The sequence below is a fragment of the Ranitomeya imitator genome, chromosome 9, assembly GCF_032444005.1.
Source record: "Ranitomeya imitator isolate aRanImi1 chromosome 9, aRanImi1.pri, whole genome shotgun sequence".
Taxonomy (NCBI): Eukaryota; Metazoa; Chordata; class Amphibia; order Anura; family Dendrobatidae; genus Ranitomeya; species Ranitomeya imitator.
This window is the reverse complement of record NC_091290.1, coordinates 8,703,227-8,725,855: the sequence shown is the minus strand read 5'-3', so window position 1 is coordinate 8,725,855 and position 22,629 is coordinate 8,703,227. Positions and strand designations below refer to the sequence as shown.

At 49.6% G+C, this 22,629-nt stretch overlaps 1 protein-coding gene across 6 annotated transcripts in view; it reads right to left on the bottom strand.

The window, feature by feature from the left end:
• CKAP5 (cytoskeleton associated protein 5) overlaps positions 1-11,493 on the bottom strand; it is a 45,141-nt gene extending 33,648 nt beyond the window's left edge. For all 6 annotated transcript variants that reach the window (XM_069738921.1, XM_069738923.1, XM_069738924.1 and 3 more), the window contains exon 1: positions 11,377-11,493. The gene's annotated coding sequence lies outside the window, so the exon portion shown is untranslated. The remainder of the gene's footprint in view (positions 1-11,376) is intronic.
• Positions 11,494-22,629: the final 11,136 nt, after the last annotated feature.

Sequence of the window (22,629 nt, the reverse complement as noted above, 5' to 3'; positions counted from 1 at the left end):
GGAGACATCGCGCCCACCAGACACACTGCCCCTCCGGGCCGGGGACATCGCGCCCACCAGAGACACTGCCCCTCCGGAGACATCGCGCCCACCAGACACACTGCCCCTCCGGGCCGGGGACATCGCGCCCACCAGAGACACTGCCCCTCCGGGCCGGAGACATCGCGCCCACCGGACACACTGCCCCTCCGGGCCAGAGACATCGCGCCCACCAGACACACTGCCCCTCCGGGCCGGAGACATCGCGCCCACCAGAGACACTGCCCACCAGAGACACTGCCCCTCCGGGCCGGGGACATCGCGCCCACCAGACACACTGCCCCTCCGGGCCGGAGACATCGCGCCCACCAGACACACTGCCCCTCCGGGCCGGGGACATCGCGCCCACCAGACACACTGCCCCTCCGGGCCGGGGACATCGCGCCCACCAGACACACTGCCCCTCCGGGCCGGAGACATCGCGCCCACCAGAGACACTGCCCCTCCGGGCCGGGGACATCGCGCCCACCAGACACACTGCCCCTCCGGAGACATCGCGCCCACCAGACACTGCCCCTCCGGGCCGGGGACATCGCGCCCACCAGACACACTGCCCCTCCGGGCCGGGGACATCGCGCCCACCAGACACACTGCCCCTCCGGGCCGGGGACATCGCGCCCACCAGAGACACTGCCCCTCCGGGCCGGAGACATCGCGCCCACCAGAGACACTGCCCCTCCGGGCCGGGGACATCGCGCCCACCAGAGACACTGCCCCTCCGGGCCGGAGACATCGCGCCCACCAGACACACTGCCCCTCCGGGCCGGGGACATCGCGCCCACCAGACACACTGCCCCTCCGGGCCGGAGACATCGCACCCACCAGAGACACTGCCCCTCCGGGCCGGGGACATCGCGCCCACCAGACACACTGCCCCTCCGGGCCGGAGACATCGCGCCCACCAGACACACTGCCCCTCCGGGCCGGAGACATCGCGCCCACCAGACACACTGCCCCTCCGGGCCGGGGACATCGCGCCCACCAGACACACTGCCCCTCCGGGCCAGGGACATCGCGCCCACCAGAGACACTGCCCCTCCGGGCCGGGGACATCGCGCCCACCAGAGACACTGCCCCTCCGGGCCGGAGACATCGCGCCCACCAGAGACACTGCCCCTCCGGGCCGGGGACATCGCGCCCACCAGAGACACTGCCCCTCCGGAGACATCGCGCCCACCAGACACACTGCCCCTCCGGAGACATCGCGCCCACCAGAGACACTGCCCCTCCGGGCCGGGGACATCGCGCCCACCAGACACACTGCCCCTCCGGGCCGGGGACATCGCGCCCACCAGACACACTGCCCCTCCGGGCCGGGGACATCGCGCCCACCAGAGACACTGCCCCTCCGGGCCGGAGACATCGCGCCCACCAGACACACTGCCCCTCTGGCAGATAAAATGTTAAAAAAAATAAAATAAATAAAAATCGCAATACTCACCTTCCAGCGTCCCGTGCAGCGTTACCGATGCTCCCGGCAGCTGGCGTTCCCAGTAACGTCACTGGGAACGCCAGCTGCCGGGAGCACCGGTAACGCTGCACGGGACGCTGGAAGGTGTGTATTGCGATTTTTTATTTTTAACATTATATCTTGTTACTATTGATGCTGCATAGGCGGGAGAGGGAGAATTAATTTCCCTGACATTTCCGGGCATGCTCAGTTTCTAAAGATGGAACCAGTCGCTGGATTCCTGTGTGTGACGGTCAGCGATAGATCCTGCGCCCATAGGCTTCCATTATAGCCAACGATGGGCAGCGCAGGATCCGTCGCTATGGCTGGTTTCACATTTGCGTTTTTTGCCGCTGCGTTTTAACGCAAAAAAAGCATGTGTTTTTTTCCTATATTTAACATTAAAAACGCATGCGTTTTTTTTGTATGTGTTTTGCCGCATTTGCCGACGCATGCGTCGTTTCTATGCTTGCGTTTTGTTGTGGAAATGCAACATGTAATTTCTAGAGGCGTTTTTTTGCCGCAAAAAAAAGCATGCGTTTTTTGCCGCAAAAAAACATATTGCTGACTATGTAAACGCATGCGTTTAAGCACATGCTTTTGGTTGCGTTTTTTTAACGCATGTGTTTCCATAGAGGAAAAACAAGTCTACACACTGATAAGCCACCCCCCACCATCAAGGTGATAAAGGAATCCCAACCCTAACCCTATGGATCCTAACCCTAGGGATCCAAACCCCAACCCTAGGGATCCAAACCAAAACCCTAACCATTTCTATTTATAGGGGGTTTTCTAGTTGATTTTTATGATTGGCAGCTGTCACACACTAAAGACGCTTTTTATTCCCAAAAAATATTTTTTGCGTTACCACATTTTGAGAGCTATAATTTTTCCATATTTTGGTCCACAGAGTCATGACACACGCCCTCTGTAGTCCCATTGGCGGTGTCTGGATCTTGATTTTTCTCTTGTGAAATTTCTCATCATGCTTTTAAAAAAACGCAAACGCGGTAAAAAACTCATGTAAACGCGTAAAAACGTGGCTATTTTTTACCGCATACGAAAACGCATGCGTCTAAAAAAACTGAGCGTTTGAACGCGTTTACATGCGTTTTAACGCGTTTACATGCGTTTTTTCACCACCTGCAGATGCGTTTTTAACGCTGCGTTTTTTAACGCAAATGTGAAACTAGCCTAAGCGATTTTCGGACGTACATAAAAAAAAAACGTTCCTCTGCGTTGTCTCCGCATGACGGACAGCAATTATCCGACGGATCCAGTGCACGACGGATGAAGCATGTGGCCGTCCGTCACAATCCGCCGCTAATACAAGTCTATGGGAAAAAAAAACAGGATCCTGCAGGAAAATTTGCTGGATCCTGTTTAAAAGAAATAATAAAATCGACGGAAGTTAAAAGACGGAAGTGTGACTCCGGCATTATTCAGACAGTGGTGTCACACAATCACACTTCCCACATGTCTACTTTACATCAGCGCAATTTTGGAAACATTTTTCGTTAGGACACTTAGGAGTTGACCAGCGATTTTTAATTTTTCCAACAACATTCAAAACTTTGAAAATACCCAGAAGTGACACCATTCTAAAATCTACTCCCCTCAAGGTGCACAGAACCACATTCGAGAGGTTTATTAACCCTTCAGGCGCTTCACGAGAACTAAAGCAACGTGGAAAGAAAAAAAATAAATTTTTCGTTTTTTTTTCCCTTAAAACAAAAACTATTTTGAACAACGAGTTTTGTGGCCCATTTTCTCCTGACACCCTTGTGAAAATAAAAGTTTGGTTCCAATTTGTCCTGAGTGCGCTGAAGGCCCATATGTGGGGGCAAACCACTGTTTGGGTGCATGGCAGGGCTCAAACAGGAGGGAGCGCCATTTGATTTTTTGAAACAAAATTGTCTGGAATCAATGGTGGAGCCATGTCACGTTTGGAGACCACCCTAATGTACCTAAACAGTGTTTAAATCCCCCAATTCGGGAAAAAAAAAAAAAAAAAAGTTTTTTTTATTTTTACTTAAAGGGGGTTTGATTTACTATTTTTTTTTTTTTTATTATTTTGATCACTGAGACCCCACAGTGATCAAGATGCACCAATAGGGGGAAAAAAAAAAAATCTATTGTTGCCAGATCTCGGCAGGTGCACTGCGCTTGCGCCCGCCATTTTCTTCCCAGAAGAAGATGCCAGGAGGTGTTGGGGGGCTCGGGGGACCCCATTCTCTCTCCTCTGATGTGCTAGATCATATCAGAGAAGAGAAATAAATGGGAATTCAGTGAACGGCAATTGCAACACTGGGGACGGTACAAACCGACCCAAATTATGTTTTCTGGGGTCTCGGTAGCCGAGACCCCGGAGATTCTCTGACGCTGGGGGGCGCTATTACCTTAATTCTCAGCGCTGTTAAAAAAGTGGCACTGAAGAGTAAGTACCCTTAACTGCCATCATTAAAAGTTGTATCGGCGGTCATTAACGGGTTAAACAAGTCAATATGGGACCCCCACTGATCACCAGCCACCCCAGTCAGCTCCGGCTCTGCAGAGGTCGAGCATCTTCACCATCACTGCACTCATTGTCTATGGACCGTCCATGCTGCGCCTCTGCTCCATCCGGACGGAGCTCTGCAGAGCCATATTCTTGGGATCAGTGGGGGTCCCAGCAGTCAGACCACCATGTCCAATGTACGGTGAGAATTTATAAGTTTGGTATTGACATCAGCACAAATACTGCACCCCCGCCGGGAGCATCATGGCCGAGCAGCTGCTCACAGCCGTACATCACCAAGCACAATGCCGAGCGTCGGATGGAGTGGTGTAAAGCCGCCACCACTGGACTCTGGAGGAGACGTGTCCTGTGCAGTGACGGATCGCACTTCTCTATCTGATGGAGGAGGCTGGGTTTGGTGATTCCAGGAGGACGTTACCCCCTGACTGCATTGTGCCCCCTGTACAGATGGTGGAGGAGAATAATGCTATGGGCTGTTATCAGGGGGCGGCCTCGGACCCTCAGCTCCAGTGATGGGAAATCATCTTCAGCACAAGACATTGTGGACAATTGGAGCTTAAAGGGGTTGTCTACGACTAGCACAAGCCCTTTAACTAAATGTCTGGCCCCAATTAAAATAATAAAACTTATACTCTCCTCCCGTGCCAGCGCCATTCCTGCGGTATCAGCACTTACTCTCCACGGGGCTGTGATGTCACATGTGACCCCGGCGCCCAATCAGAACTGGCGTCACTGTCCCAGCCTACATAGAGACTGAACATGAAGAGGAAGCCTGGGCTGCAGCCAATCTCTGACGTCATGTGTAGCAAATACAAAGGCCGGAACAGTGACAGCAGTGCTGATTGGGCGCCGGGGTCACATGTCACAACACCGCGGGAATGGCATCGGCATGGGAGGCGAGTAGGGGGATGTCCTAGTAGTGGACAACCCCTTTAATGTCTATAGATGTAGATGAGGACAGAAGCCCCCGGAGGACGATGTGGGGGGCACATACTTACTCCATATTAATGTCTATGGATGTAGATGAGGACAGAGAAGCCCCCGGAGGAGGATGTGGGGGGCACATACTTTCTCCATATTAATGTCTATGGATGTAGATGAGGACAGAGAAGCCCCCGGAGGAGGATGTGGGGGGCACATACTTTCTCCATATTAATGTCTATGGATGTAGGTGAGGACAGAGAAGCCCCCGGAGGAGGATGTGGGGGGCACATACTTTCTCCATATTAATGTCTATGGATGTAGGTGAGGACAGAGAAGCCCCCGGAGGATGTGGGGGGCACATACTTTCTCCATATTAATGTCTATGGATGTAGATGAGGACAGAGAAGCCCCCGGAGGAGGATGTGGGGGGCACATACTTTCTCCATATTAATGTCTATGGATGTAGGTGAGGACAGAGAAGCCCCCGGAGGAGGATGTGGGGGGCACATACTGTCTCCATATTAATGTCTATGGATGTAGATGAGGACAGTGAAACCCCCGGAGGAGGATGTGGGGGGCACATACTTTCTCCATATTAATGTCTATGGATGTAGATGAGGACAGTGAAGCCCCCGGAGGATGATGTGGGGGGGCACATACTTTCTCCATATTAATGTCTATGGATGTAGATGAGGACAGAGAAGCCCCCGGAGGAGGATGTGGGGGGGCACATACTTTCTCCATATTAATGTCTATGGATGTAGATGAGGACAGAGAAGCCCCCGGAGGTGGATGTGGGGGGCACATACTGTCTCCATATTAATGTCTATGGATGTAGATGAGTACAGAGAAGCCCTCGGAGGATGTGGGGGGCACATACTGTCTCCATATTAAGGTCTATGGATGTAGAGGAGGACAGAGAAGCCCCCGGAGGAGGATGTGGGGGGCACTGTTGTGAATTCTGTTGTCGGGCTCCCTCCTGTGGTCATGAATGGTACTTCGGCTGGTTCTGTCCATGGACTTCCTCTGGTGGGTGTTTCTGAGTTTCCTTCCACAGGTGACGAGGTTGATTCGTTAGCTGGCTGCTCTATTTAACTCCACTTAGATCTTTGCTCCATGCCACCTGTCAATGTTCCAGTATTGGTCTAGTTCACTCCTGGATCGTTCTTGTGACCTGTCTTCCCAGCAGAAGCTAAGTTCCTTCTTGTATTTTCTTTGGTTTGCTATTTTTCTGTCCAGCTTGCTATTTTTATTGTTGTCTTGCTTGCTGGAAGCTCTGGGACGCAGAGGGAGCGCCTCCGCACCGTGAGTTGGTGCGGAGGGTCTTTTTGCGGTCAGCAGAGTTCCCACGTCCCAGAGCTCGTCCTATATTATCAGTAACTATCAGGTCATTCCGTGTGCTCTTAACCACCAGGTCATAACAGGGCACATACTTTCTCTATATTAATGTCTATGGATGTAGATGAGGAGAGAAGCTCCCGGAGGAGGATGTGGGGGGCACATACTTTCTCCATATTAATGTCTATGGATGTGGATGAGGACAGAGAAGCCCCCGGAGGAGGATGTGGGGGGCACATACTTTCTCCATATTAATGTCTATGGATGTAGATGAGGAGAGAAGCCCCCGGAGGAGGATGTGGGGGGCACATACTTTCTCCATATTAATGTCTATGGATGTGGATGAGGACAGAGAAGCCCCCGGAGGTGGATGTGGGGGGCACATACAGCACTGTTCCTGCATCGTCACCGGACCACTGCGTCATTGTGTGTGTTTAGGGGGTTTTACCTTTGGATGAGTAGTTTGCATAAGGTCCTAGTCTATTATTTTTAGGATTGCTAATAATTGTCCATTGTGACAAATTGCACCAGATAGACCCCGTTGACTATAGAGGGGTCACCTTGCTTTGTTTTCCGTTGAGGGGTGGCGCGCCATGTTATATGTTAGAGATACATTTCACAATATCGGGACAAAGCTTCAATGTTACTAAGGGGACGATTGAAATTGTTAATAGGAGTCTATAGGGGCCAGTGCTAATGACAGGATCCCTTTAAATAATAAGGCCCAGTAACAACATATAATACAGCTGTACAAGGAACAGGTAGAACCACACACAGGGCAGGAGAAAATGACTGCAGGCACAAAGCAAAGTATAGACCGCAACAAATCCAGGACACAGGACATCCCTCATGGTTAATAGCTGAGTACAAACACCGCAGAGAGGCGGAAATAGAAACTGATCACCGACTTCTCCACTCCAGGCAGAACTTTAACATGGAGTAACTACACAGAATTTACAGTTACATCCTGTATTATACTCCAGAGCTGCGCTCACTATTCTGCTGGTGCAGTCACTGTGTACATACATTACTGATCCCGAGTTACATCCTGTATTATACTCCAGAGCTGCACTCACTATTCTGCTGGTGCAGTCACTGTGTACATACATTACTGATCCTGAGTTACCTCCTGTATTATACCCCAGAGCTATACTCACTATTCTGCTGGTGCAGTCACTGTGTACATACAATACATTACTGATCCTGAGTTACCTCCTGTATTATACTCCAGAGCTGCACTCACTATTCTGCTGGTGCAGTCACTGTGTACATACATTACATTACTGATCCTGAGTTACATCCTGTATTATACCCCAGAGCTATACTCACTATTCTGCTGGTGCAGTCACTGTGTACATACAATACATTACTGATCCTGAGTTACCTCCTGTATTATACTCCAGAGCTGCACTCACTATTCTGCTGGTGCAGTCACTGTGTACATACATTACTGATCCTGAGTTACCTCCTGTATTATACCCCAGAGCTGCACTCACTATTCTGCTGGTGCAGTCACTGTGTACATACATTACATTACTGATCCTGAGTTACATCCTGTATTATACTCCAGAGCTGCACTCACTATTCTGCTGGTGCAGTCACTGCGTACATATATTACATTACTGATCCTGAGTTACATCCTGTATTATACTCCAGAGCTGCACTCACTATTCTGCTGGTGCAGTCACTGTGTACATACATTACATTACTGATCCTGAGTTACATCCTATATTATACCCCAGAGCTGCACTCACTATTCTGCTGGTGCAGTCACTGTGTACATACATTACATTACTGATCCTGAGTTACATCCTGTATTATACTCCAGAGCTGCACTCACTATTCTGCTGGTGCAGTCACTGCGTACATATATTACATTACTGATCCTGAGTTACATCCTGTATATTACTCCAGAGCTGCACTCACTATTCTGCTGGTTCAGTCACTGTGTACATACATTACTGATCCTGAGTTACATCCTGTATTATACTCCAGAGCTGCACTCACTATTCTGCTGGTTCAGTCACTGTGTACATACATACATTACTGATCCTGAGTTACGTCCTGTATTATACTCCAGAGCTGCACTCACTATTCTGCTGGTGCAGTCACTGTGTACATACTTCAGGCTAGGTTCACATTGCGTTAACGCAAGTGCCGGTATGTCAGCGCGCTAGCAGATGCTCTGTGCTAGCAGTGACGGACCCGGAAACGCTGCAGCCCGCGTCCCAGGGTCCGTCACTCAATGACGGCGCATCGCTAGCACACGCCCATTGTAGGCGTGCGCTAGCGATGCGTCCGACATAGGAATTAATGGCGGCGTTAACTGACGCCTGCAACGCAGTGTGAACCTGGCCTCACTGATCCTGATTTCTTAGGGTATGTGCACACGATGCAGATTTGCTGCAGATCCGCACTGTGATGTACAGTACAATGTTAGTTAATGGGGGGAAAAAAAAAAAAAAAAATGTGCAGAAAAATCAGTGCGGAATTGCTGCAGATTTCAAAGAAGTGCATGTCACTTCTTTTGTGCGGATCTGCAGCATTTCTGCATCCTTCCATTATAAAAATCCACAGTGGCAAAAAAACGCAGAAAAATCCGCTGCAATTCCGCATAGAAACCGCACAAAATCCGCATAATAACGCGGCAAATCCGCGGCTGCAGATTCTGGCAGGAGATGCGAATTTTGTGCAGAAAATTCTGCACCTCTTTTTCCTACGTGTGCACATTACAGCAGTGCACAATGGATCCTGGAATAAATAATTAGAACAAAGACAATATAGCATTTCTCGGTATCAAGACCATTAATATGAGGATACAGGTAGGAGCACTGTAACATTTCTATCACCTGTATGCCCATATTAATAGGTCATACACGTCTCAGGGGGTAGACACACAGATTCCCTTTAACTCACAGCTGAAAAGATGAAACAACCACAAGACGGATTCATCACCAGGTATCAGTGTAATCAGTATAACTTCGCCGACCTGACACTGTCTGTAGTCACGGAGCACAATCCTGCTGACAGATATCAGTGTAATCAGTATAACTGCACCGACCTGACACTGCCTGTAGTCACCGAGCACAATCCTGCTGACAGATATCAGTGTAATCAGTATAACTGCGCCGACCTGACACTGTCTGTAGTCACCGAGCACAATCCTGCTGACAGGTATCAGTGTAATCAGTATAACTGCGCCGACCTGACCCTGCCTGTAGCCACTAAGCACAATCCTGCTGACAGGCTCCCTTTTACTGAGCACAGAGGCCTCTAAAGTGTTATAGTGTGAATTTAGGCAACAAAACTGGCAGTCAAGCAGGAGGCGGTGGGGAATAGAGCTCGAGTGACAGAAGCTTCAGATCTATCATAGCTCTTCAGCCTCATTTGCATATTACTTTTTTTTTTTCAGAAACGCAGCGCCCCCCCCCCCCCCCCCCAATTTGGGGAGAAAATGGGGGTGCGTCTCATAATGCGGATATACCTTACGGGTAACATTGCTGCAGGGTGGGATGAAGGGGTGTCAGACGCTGCTGCGGGTGGAGATCTCGGCAACAAGATCTTAGCGCTGAAATCTCATCTCCTGAGATCTCCATCTGCGCATGCACCGCCCCCCACCCCCCCTGTCAGCCATTATCCCCAAGTCCCCCGCACAGGAAACCATGGAATTACGGGGGGCTCTGGCCTTTCACAAAATGTCGGCAGGGTCACAGCCAGTAGATCCCTGCACCTTATTGAGGGAGGGGGGTCTGAGATCACAGCCAGTAGATCCCTGCACTTTATTGAGGGACCGGGATCTGAGATCACAGCCAATAGATCCCTGCACTTTATTGAGGGAGGGGGATCTGAGATCACACCCAGTAGATCCCTGTACCTTATGGGGGGCGGATTTGAGATCACAGCCAGTAGATCCCTGCACCTTATTGAGGGAGGGGGATCTGAGATCACAGCCAGTAGATCCCTGCACCTTATTGAGGGAGGGGGATCTGAGATCACAGCCAGTAGATCCCTGCACCTTATGGGGGGGCGGATTTGAGATGACAGCCAGTGGATCCCTACACCTTGCAGTGGGATCTGAGAACACAGCCAGTAGATCCCTGCACTTTATTGAGGGAGGGGGATCTGAGATCACAGCCAATAGATCCCTGCACTTTATTGAGGGAGGGGGATCTGAGATCACACCCAGTAGATCCCTGCACCTTATGGGGGGCGGATTTGAGATCACAGCCAGTAGATCCCTGCACCTTAATGAGGGAGGGGGATCTGAGATCACAGCCAGTAGATCCCTGCACCTTATTGAGGGAGGGGGATCTGAGATCATAGCCAGTAGATCCCTGCACCTTATGGGGGCGGATTTGAGATGACAGCCAGTGGATCCCTACACCTTGCAGTGGGATCTGAGAACACAGCCAGTAGATCCCTGCACTGTATTGAGGGAGGGGGATCTGAGATCACAGCCAATAGATCCCTGCACCTTATGGGGGGCGGATTTGAGATCACAGCCAGTAGATCCCTGCACCTTATTGAGGGAGGGGGATCTGAGATCACAGCCAGTAGATCCCTGCACCTTATTGAGGGAGGGGGATCTGAGATCACAGCCAGTAGATCCCTGCACCTTATTGAGGGAGGGGGATCTGAGATCACAGCCAGTAGATCCCTGCACCTTATTGAGGGAGGGGGATCTGAGATCACAGCCAGTAGATCCCTGCACCTTATTGAGGGAGGGGGATCTGAGATCAGCCAGTAGATCCCTGCACCTTATGGGGGCGGATTTGAGATGACAGCCAGTGGATCCCTACACCTTGCAGTGGGATCTGAGAACACAGCCAGTAGATCCCTGCACCTTATGGTGGATCTGCGATGACAGCCAGCAGATCCCTGCACCTGAGGGGGATCTGGTCTCGCAGCCCTCACAATCCCTGGACCCCGGATTCGGAGTAAGCAGCAGACAGCGGCCCAGATCACAGCGGAGCCGCCGCCCGCAGAGCCCCTCACCTGCCGCATCTCCCCAGTATCAGCGGTCACCCCAGGCCTGCAGCCCCCTATGTCGACCATGTCAGGACGCCCCCATCTCCCCGCTCCACAATAGTCACGACCGGCCCCTAACCTGCTTCCTCGCGCTGCCTCCGCGATGTGTCGCGATATTCCCGGCGCTCCGGGGCCTCCCAGGATCCTCCGCCGTTTGTGCTGCCCGTTTGAACTGTCTGACTGCGCAGTATCCTTCAACCGGATTGGACGAGGGCGCGACGGCGGCGGCTGCTGTTCGATTGGGCAGTTCGAACGCGGTGGGCGGGGCGTTGGTAAAGGTTTTGCTGTGTCGCCCTTGGCGGGAGCTCAGTCCTGTCAGGGCTGCGGTGAGGCAGGGTGTGTGTCGCTGGCGGTAGGTTTGCTTTACCTCAGACCCTCAGCACAGACAGGTTCTCGCCCCAGCGCCCTCTACTTACTTTTATTGTGTCCCTCTGAGCTTCACTTTTCATCTTCCAAGAGAGAGAACTCTTTATTATTATTATTATTTCTTGGTTGATTGAATTGGACATTTTACCTTTCTTCACCATAGTGTTCACCGGATGGCGCCAAATATGTGACTTTTTTTGTTTTCTTTAGGTTTTTTTTAAGTCTTGGGATGATTTATCCCTTCACGCTCCATGGCGCAGCGTTAGCGCTCTGGACATCGGCTGTTGACACTCTGGCGGTTGACAGCGTTATTTCACCTGCACTATTCTGCCTCGGGCCTCCATCACAGGCGCCTATCAGCCCCCGCCAGATACTGGTGCTTTGCCATGGCAACCAGCTACTGCTGAGGGTCCCCGTCACTGCCATAGTGGTGCCTGTGTGAAGCCCACCCATCAGTGGACGGAAGGGTGGATAACAAGTGATCGCAGGTTCCGTAAATAATAAAAAATTATATATATACACACTACCGTGCAAAAGTTTAGGGTCACCCAGATAATTTTGTTTTCCGTGAAACTCATACTTTTATTAATCAGATGAGCCGCCACATGAATTGAAATCTAGTCCAGACGTTGACAAGGCGCGAGAAAAAAGATTTTTATTTGAAATAATAATTTTCTTCAATCTTTTCTCCCTTTGCAGCAGTTCCAGCATTGCAGACCTCTGTCATTCTAGCAGTTAATTTGCGGAGGTAATCTGGAGACATTCCCCCCCATGCTTCCAGAAGCCCCTCCACAAGTCGGTTTGGCTTGCTGGCACTTTTTTTTGCACCATACGGACAAGCTGCTCCCACAACAGCTCAATGGTGCTGAGATCTGGTGACTGCGCTGGCCGCTCCATTACAGATAGATACCAGCTGCTGCTTCTTCCCTAAATAGTTCTTGTATCATTAGGAGGTGGCTTTGGGTCATTGTCCTGTTGTAGGATGAAATTGGCTCCAATCAAGCGCTGTCCACAGGGTATGGCATGGCGCTGCAAAATGGAGTGATAGCCTTCCTTATTCAAAATCCCTTTTACAAATCTCTCACTTTACCAGCACCGAAGTAACCCCCGACCATCACATTACCTCCACCATGCTTGACAGATGGCGTCACACTCTTCCAGCATCTTTTCAATTGTTCTGCGTCTCACAAATGTTCTTCTGCGTGATCCAAACACCTCAAACTTGGATTCGTCCGTCCATAACACTTTTTCCAGTCTTTCTCTGTCCAATGTCTGTGCTCTTTTGCCCATATTAATCTTTTCCTTTTATTAGCCAGTCTCAGATACGGCTTTTTTCTTTGCCGATCCACCCTGAAGGTCAGCATCCTGGAGTCGCCTCTTCACTGTAGACGTTGACACTGGCGTTTTGTATGTACTATTTAATGAAGCTACCAGTTGAGGACCCTTGAGGCATCGATTTCTCAAACTACAGACACTAATGTACTTGTCTTGTTATTCAGTTGTGCAGCGAGGCCTCCCACTTATCTTTCTACTCTGGTTAGAGCCTGTTTGTGCTCTCCTCTGAAGGGAGTAGTACACACCGTTGTAGGAAATCTTAAGTTTCTTGGCAATTTCTCACATGGAATGGCCTTCATTTCTAAGAACAAGAATAGACTGTCGAGTTTCACATGAAAGTTCTTTTTTTTCTGGCCATTTTGAGAGTTTAATGGAACCAACAAATGTAATGCTCCAGATTCTCAACTAGCTCAAAGGAAGGTCAGGTTTATAGCTTCTCTAATCAGCCAAACTGTTTTCAGCTGTGCTGACATACTTGCACAAGGATTTTCAAGGCTATTCTAACCATCTATTAGTCTTCTTACACAGTTAGCAAACACAAAGTACCATAAGAAAACTGCAGTGATGGTTGTTGGAAATGGGCCTCTATACACTTATGAAGATATTGCATTACAAACCAGACATCTGCAGCTAGAATAGTCACCACATTAACAATGTATAGAGTGTATTTCTGAATCATTTTATGTTAGCTTTATTGGAAAAACTGTGCTTTTCTTTCAAAAATAAGGAAATTTCTAAGTGACCCTAAACTTTGGAACAGTAGTGTGTGTGTATGTATATATGTATGTGTGTGTATATATATATATATATATATATATATATTGTAGCATGGCTAAAGGGTGTGTAGTCGATGGGAGGTATGTGCCACATAAGTGCCTTGTTACTGTATGGTAGCCCAGGGGTATTTCTGTCTTGCACATAACCATGTATATATATGTGTTTCAGGACCTGTGGTAATGTCAGACCACATGGCTAATCATGTGATGGGTTACTGGGTGTGGTTAGCTCTATTTAAGACTGGCTAATGCTTTACACAACAGATATGTGTGGAGGTGAAACCCTCCTGAGTGTGTTACGGCTTCAGGACTGAGCCGGAAGAACTGGACACTTGTTTTTCTTTGCCTGAACCAAAGGCTATTTTGTTTTCTGTTGTTTTGCCACATGGTTTATGAAGCAATAAACCCAGTGAACTTTAAAGGAACACGTCTCCTGAGTGTCAGCCGTCGCAGCTGAGTGAGTGAAACCCCTACAATTGGTGGTAGACATGCGAGCAGCGTTCCCAGCGGAGACGTGAGTTTATTTTTGAATGTCCTGGGTCAAGGCTGTTGCAAGCATTGCCGGAGAAAATGGAGGACCTGCTGAAACACTTGGTCCAGCAGGAGCAAAGGCAGCAAGAGACCAACAGGCTGTTGATGCAGCAGATACAACAGAGCCAGCAGGAGCAACGGCAGCAGATGCAGCAAAACCAGCAGGAGCAACGGCAGCAGATGCAGCAGAGCCAGCAGGAGCATCAGCAGCAGCAGATGCAGCTTCTGGCAACCACCATCCAGGGCAAGGCGAGCGCCCCAACCCCAGGTTTGGCTGATGACACCCACGTCCGGAAGACGGTAAGACGCGCATTGCAGAAAATGACTCCCGGGGATGATGTTGAGGCCTTCCTGACGGTGTTTGAGAGGGTCGCTGAGAGGGAAAAACTTCCGCCAGAGCAGTGGGCAGAGGTACTTGCGCCATACCTGACAGGAGAACCCCAGAAGGCGTACTATGATTTGACCTTGCAGGATGCCAAAGAGTATCACAAATTGAAAGCCGAGATTCTCGCACGTTTGGGGGTGACACTGACTGTCAGGGCACAGCGAGTTCACTCCTGGGGCTATCACCGGGACAAACCACCTCGTTCCCAAATGTTTGATCTGTTGCACCTGGTCCAGAAATGGCTGCAGCCAGAATCCTCTGCGCCTGCACAGATGGTAGAACGGGTGATGATGGATCGGTTTGTCCATTCCCTCCCGAGGCCTATACAGTCTTGGGTTGCCCAGGGTGATCCCCAGAATGCCGACGAGCTGATCGGACTGGTTGAGAGATACCAAGGGTTGGAAGGCTCCTTCGGGAGGCAGCCCATGCCGTACTGGGGGTCCCAGAAGGCAGCTGAGTCCCAAAAAGGGGTGGTGCGTCCAAGGTCACAAAGGGCGGGGGAGGTGGTGCCCAAGGTCCCCACGGGTGATATTATTTGTTGGAGGTGCCACAAGCCAGGACATATAGCTGCCCGTTGTTCCCAAACCACTGAGCAGATGGACTGCAGCATGGGACGCCGTTGTTCATACTATGCGTATCCAGCCTGTAGTGTGAACTCTCCATCTAACGAGGGACCTCAAGCGTGTCCCGTAAAGGTGAACGGTCGAGCAGTAACGGCACTGTTAGACTCGGGGAGCCTAGTGACCCTGGTGAGGGCCACTTTTCCTCTCCACCTGCTCCCAGGAAAGAAGGTCGGAGTGCGGTGCATACATGGTGATGCAAAGGACTACCCTATGGCCAGGGTGGACATTGAAACGGCATGTGGCACTGAGTCCCACATAGTCGGCGTAGTTCAGGACTTGTTGCACCCTATAATTATTGGCCGAGATTTCTGTTTGTTTTGGGATTTGTGGGGAAAAGGTTCTGAGCTCCCTGGCAGGGAACCAGTGAACCCTGGAAGGGTATTGCCACACCCAGAGGCAGACAGCTTTCCTTTTTGTGTTCTGGTTGGGGATGAGGAGGAAGTATCCCCTACATCTGACATTTTGGAGTTAGAAGTTACCGGTGAAAATTTTGGGACTGCCCAACATAGGGACCCCACTCTGAGGGAAGCCTTTAATAATGTCACAGTTATTGACGGGGTGGTACAGGAGCCGGGGGCAGACACAAGATTTCCCCATTTTCTGTTGAGGGGGGAGTTGTTGTACCGGGTCACGAAAATAAGGGAGGAGTTGGTAGAGCAGTTGATAGTGCCGGGTCCGTATAGACGGAAAGTGTTGGACATGGCCCATTCACACATCTTGGGTGGACACCTGGGGGTGGAAAAAACGCAGGAACGGGTTGTGCAGAGGTTCTATTGGCCTGGGTGTCACCGGGAAATAGTGAACTATTGCAGGTCCTGCCCTACATGTCAGCTAACTGCTCCCACTCCTCATTTCCGGAACCCCCTTGTGCCACTGCCCATTATTGAGGTACCGTTCGAGAGAATTGCCATGGACTTGGTCGGTCCCTTAGTTAAATCAGCTCGGGGCCATCAGTATATATTAGTCATCCTGGACTATGCCACACGCTATCCTGAGGCAATTCCCTTGAGAAATTCTTCCTCAAAAAGCATAGCCCGCGAGTTGGTCCATGTCTTTTCCCGGACAGGTCTGCCAAAGGAGATCCTGACTGACCAGGGTACACCTTTCATGAGCAAGGTGATGAGGGAGTTGTGCAAAGCCCTGAAGATCTCCCAGTTGAGGACCTCGGTGTACCATCCCCAGTCAGATGGCCTTGTTGAGAGGTTTAACAAGACACTAAAGAGCATGCTGAGAAAAGCTATAGAGAAAGACGGTAGAGACTGGGATTGTCTCTTACCCTATCTGATGTTTTCCATTCGTGAAGTTCCACAGGCCTCCACAGGGTTCTCACCGTTTGAGCTTCTATATGGCCGACATCCACGAGGACTCCTGGATATAGCCAAGGAAACCTGGGAGGCCGAAGTCACGCCCCACAGAAGCGTCATTGAGCATGTGGCCCTGATGCAGCAGAGGATTGCAAAGGTGATGCCTATCGTGAAAGAACACCTTCTCCAAGCACAAGAAGCTCAAGCCAGGGTCTACAACCGGTCTGCAAGAGTGAGGCAGTTCAATCCGGGAGACCGAGTTCTTGTGTTAGTTCCAACGGTGGAAAGCAAGTTCTTGGCCAAATGGCAAGGGCCATATGAGGTTGTCGAGAAACTTGGTGAGGTAAATTATAAAATTCACCAACCAGGAAGACGGAAACCATTCCAAGTTTACCATGTCAACCTCATCAAGCCATGGCAAGATAGAGAGCCGACAGTAACTCCGTCATTGTTAAGCAACCCAGAAGGTGAGGTTGGAGCGGTTACTATAGCAGAGACGCTATCAAAGACCCAGAAACAGCAGTGCCGGGAGTTACTCCAGAAAAACAGGGACCTGTTTTCAGAATTGCCAGGATACACGAAGGTCATAGAGCACGAGGTCCTAACAGAGCCACATGTGCGGGTGAATGTGAAACCTTATCGTATTCCTGAGGCTCGTTGAGAAGTTATCTCCAAGGAAGTGGAGCGTATGTTGAGGCTTGGAGTCATTGAGGAATCCAAGAGCGGTTGGTCGAGCCCAATTGTCCTGGTCCCAAAACCTGATGGAGAGTGTGGGTTTTGCAATGACTATCGGAAGTTGAATGAGGTCTCCAAGTTCGACGCTTATCCCATGCCCCGTATTGATGAGCTCATCGAAAGGCTTGGGCACGCCAGATATATATCCACCTTGGATTTGACAAAGGGGTATTGGCAGATCCCCATGGCACAGGAAGCCAAGGAGAAGACAGCCTTTTCGACACCTGATGGATGCTTCCAGTATGCCCGGATGCCGTTTGGCCTACAGGGAGCTCCGGCGACCTTCCAGAGGGCTATGGATAGAGTCCTTGCACCCCATAAGGCCTACGCTGCTGCGTACCTAGATGATATCGTCATCTTTAGCCCGGACTGGGAGAGTCATCTGGAGAAAGTCCAAGCGGTATTTGATGCTATAAGAGAGGCCGGATTTACGATAAACCCGAAGAAGTGTGCCTTGGGTAAAGAAGAAGCTAAGTACCTTGGATACATAGTGGGTCATGGAGAAATAAAACCCCAAATCAGTAAAGTGGAGGCAATTCAAACATGGCCAAAACCAGTTTCCAAGAAGCAAGTTAAAGCCTTCCTGGGAATCGTGGGATATTACAGGAGGTTCATCCCAAACTTCGCCACGATGGCTGCGCCTCTGACTGACCTGCTAAAAGGGACAAAACCAGTAATGGTTAAGTGGTCCGAAGAAACAGAGTCAGCTTTCCAAGAAATGAAAAACGCTTTGTGTAAGCAACCCGTTCTGATGGCCCCAAACTTCAAGAAAGAGTTTATTCTTCAGACAGATGCCTCAGATGTTGGGGTGGGAGCAGTCCTTTCCCAAGAACTACATGGGGAGGAGCATCCTGTTCTCTATCTGAGTAGGAAGCTGTCCTCATCTGAAAAGAACTACTCAGTCGTTGAGAAGGAGTGCTTGGCCATAAAATGGGCAGTGGACACATTACGGTACTATCTGCTGGGACGTAAATTTAGACTGGTATCTGACCATGCCCCACTTAGGTGGATGAGGGAAACGAAAGGGTGAAATGCCAGTCACCCATTGGTTCTTAGCCCTGCAGGACTTCAGTTTCCATGTGGAACATAGGGCCGGAAAGCTGCATGGTAATGCGGATGCCCTATCAAGAATCTCTTGTTTAGTGGGGGAAAGTGCCAAGCCCCATGGCTTTAGGCAGAGGGGGGAGGTATGTAGCATGGCTAAAGGGTGTGTAGTCGATGGGAGGTATGTGCCACATAAGTGCCTTGTTACTGTTTGGTAGCCCAGGGGTATTTCTGTCTTGCACATAACCATGTATATATATATATATGTGTTTCAGGACCTGTGGTAATGTCAGACCACATGGCTAATCATGTGATGGGTTACTGGGTGTGGTTAGCTCTATTTAAGACTGGCTAATGCTTTACACAGCAGATATGTGTGGAGGTGAAACCCTCCTGAGTGTGTTACGGCTTCAGGACTGAGCCGGAAGAACTGGACACTTGTTTTTCTTTGCCTGAACCAAAGGCTATTTTGTTTTCTGTTGTTTTGCCACATGGTTTATGAAGCAATAAACCCAGTGAACTTTAAAGGAACATGTCTCCTGAGTGTCAGCCGTCGCAGCTGAGTGAGTGAAACCCCTACAATATATATATATATATGTTTTGAATCCCCCTCTTCCTACATTAAAAGTAACCACTTTAGGTATCACAGAGCAAATGAAGGTCCAGTCTATCAAAATATGCATGTTTAACCTCCATGGGAAAAAAAAAATCAAAATTACTAAATAACGACATAAAGCAATTACTACTTTATTTTCTTTAAGTCACATATACGGTATGCAGGTTTGCTTTCACCATTGTACTGACACGGAGATTCATGATTCCAGGTCACAAAAAAAATAAATGGTGGACTTCATTGTTTTTGTTTTTTTTTTAATCATTTCTCTTTGCTTGGAATTTTTTTTCCTATTTTTCAGTCCATTATACGATAAACTGAGTAGTGTCAATCAAAACTGCAAGTCGTCCTGAAAAACACCAAGCCCTGATGTAGCGATATTGGCCGAAAAATTAAGTTATGTCTCTTTGAAGAAAGGGAGGGAGAAAAAAAAGCGCAAAAATGAAAACTGCATCTTTAAGGGGAAAAACATTTTTTTTCCATTTTTTTTTATCCTCCTCTTGGACTTGAATCGGATTTGATTACTCAACTGCTCCTGAAATACTGTCATTTTGCTATGTCTTCTAAAGTTACTGGTCCCCCTATAATGTCCTTGCCCCCCCACACAAGGTGCATCACACTCTGATGTCCACTCTCAGAAGGTGCCTTACTATCCCCTTTCTGCAATGAGCCTTACAATCCTTGCTGCCTCCCACAATGTCCCTTCTGCCATCTACAAGGTAATTTACATTTCCTGCTGCGCTCCTCCCACAAGGTACTGTCTGTCTCTGCTGCTACCCCCTCCCACAAGGTGACTTACTTCTGCTGCTAAATCCTCCAAAAAAGTGTTTTACAGTCTTTGCTGTCCCATAAAGTGCCTTACCGTCCCTGATGCATTCCTTCTACTAGGTTCCTCATCATATTCTCTCTTGTTCCTTACCCTCCTGACAGTGAATCCAATGAAGAGTGAGGACATAGTCTCCAAATTCAAGGCTGAGGAAAGTCAACAGGTCTGGGTTGGACGGAGATGAAAAATTAGAAAGAGAACGACTCTAAACTGAGAAATTCCATTTGTGAGTCACGGGATAGAATAATAGATTCTGTTTTGGACTGAGGTTAGTTCTCATAACATATTTATAAGGTAATCTTGATTTTGATATAATTTCTATGCGTTAACCTTGATTCGGCATCTATGCAGCGAGCATGGTTTTCAGATTGTATTTCTGTACTGAGCTTGAGTCTGGTACGATGCTGAAGTTGGTTTCTTATTCGTTCAGTTTCTTATTCGGGCTGAAGTTGGTTTCTTATTCAGCAGTTTCTTATTCGGCTATTTTTTATTTTCTGTTTTTTTCAGGTTTTGGTATAAAAATAAACCATTCTGAGTATATAATAATATGCGGTCATGTGTCCTTTTGTGAATACACTTAAAAACAGATACAAAATTTAGAAGGCTGGCACAAAAATGGCCATCAAAGTGGGCACTGAGGTATGGTATTGAAGGGGTTAAATGCCTTTGTGCCACTGATTTAACACCTGATTTACATATTTACTGATGCCCCAAATGAAATGCATGTCACTCCAGCCTGGCACAAATGGGTTCTGGGCATCAAAACTGGCATCAAAGTGGGCAGAGAACCAATTTTCACACATGCGAATAAGTAACAGCTATTTTTAAGGGGTTAAATGCCTTTGTGCCACTAATCTAACACCTGATTTACATACCTACTGATGCCCCACATGAAATCCATGTCACTGCAGCCTGGCACAAATGGGTTCTGGGCATCAGAACTGGCATCAAAGTGGGCAAATCGTACATTTTCACAGATTTGAATAAGTAACAGCAATTTTTAAGGGGTTAAATGCCTTTGTGCCACTAATCTAACACCTGATTTACATACCTAGTGATGCCCCACATCAAAGTCAAATCACTTCAGCCTGGCACAAATGGGTTCTGGGCATCAAAACTGGCATCAAAGGGGGCAAATCGCCCATTTTCACAGATTTGAATAAGTAACAGCTATTTTTAAGGGGTTAAATGCCTTTGTGCCACTGATCTAACACCTGATTTACATACCTACTGATGCCCCTCATTAAATGCATGTCAATCCAGCCTGGCACAAATGGGGTTTGGGCATGAAAACTGGCATCAAAGTACTCAAATCACCCATTTTCATAGATTTGAATAAGTAACAGCTATTTTTGAATGGTTAAATGCCTTTGTGCCACTGATATAACACCTGATTTACATACCTATTGATGCCCCACATGAAATCCATGTCACTCGAGCCTGGCACAAATGGGTTCTGGGCATCAGAACTGGCATCAAAGTGGGCAAATCGCACATTTTTACAGATTTGAATAAGTAACACAGCCCGCCCTGTTACATGGCCCCTCTACAGAGTGCTCCTGAGAGGCTTCAGCAGCCGCCATGACCGAGTGCTCTGTTCCATGCCACCATATCGCCCCACGATGGGGTGATAGGCGGCGTGCTCGGTCACGAGAATCGCTGCGATCACAGCGGCGTCACGCGCCGCTGGATCTTGGCGAGCGGTACCGCGAGTAGGCGTGACCTTCATCGGGCCCGCGAGATGGGAGCAGTGTGACGCTGCTCCCATCTCCCTGTCACACGCCGCTCTGTCAGAGCGGCTGTGATGACAGGATGGAGCGAGCTCCCCCTCCCCTAGGTCAGCATGTGACCTAGGGGAGAGCGCGGATTGGCCCCTGTGTATGTCAACACAGGGTGCTAATCCGTTTGGCCATGTCACGGAGACCTGGCCCAATAGGATTAGCGCACTATGTGTACATACACAGGGGCCAATCCTGGAGCAGGGGCGCGGCAGCGACGTCCAATAGGACGCGAAGGTGCTTTCCTTTTGTGACACCCTGTGTGCCTAGCATGACGCTAGGTACACAGGGCGGCCCTGACGTCACTGCGGCGCCGCTACACCGCCAGCCCTGTCACAAGGCGTGACAGGGCTGATCGCTGGACACCGCATCACGTCAAATCGGGTGCATGCACCCGAGATGCGGCGTCCAGCAATCGGGCAATGGAGGCCAGGCGTCCGCCACCGTCACACGCCGCGATCTGGCTGCGATCGCCGCAGCAGCAGCAAATCGCGGCGCGATATGGTGCCATGTGACACCACAGTAAAGGTAGGCACCAGGTAAGAGCAGAGCGGGGTGAGGGATGAGCCGGCCAGGCCCGACTCCATTATGTCCCTACTCCATAATGTCTCTGCTCCATCCTGCCCCGCTGTAATATGCCCCTCTCTATTCTGCCCTGGTCCTTCCGGCTCCGCTCCTTCCTGCTCCGCTCCATCCTGCCCCGCTCCATCCTGCACCACTCTATCCTGCCCTGCTCCATCCTGCCCCACTCTATTCTGCTCCGCTCCTTGCGGTAATGGCGCGCATGTCTGGTCTTTTTAAGACTGAGACATGGCGCCAGACGCCATAATCAAGGACCTGAAGAAGCAGCAGTTGCTGCAAAATGGCGGGCCATCGTCGGCCGTCCCAGCACTCCCCCTCCCCTGAATATATCGCTCCATGTGATGATGATATTGGATATCGAATAAAGACATGAATCTTGCCTGGTGAGTGCCGCTTCTTTCTACCTTGCTGTAGCTGTATCCTACTATATACAG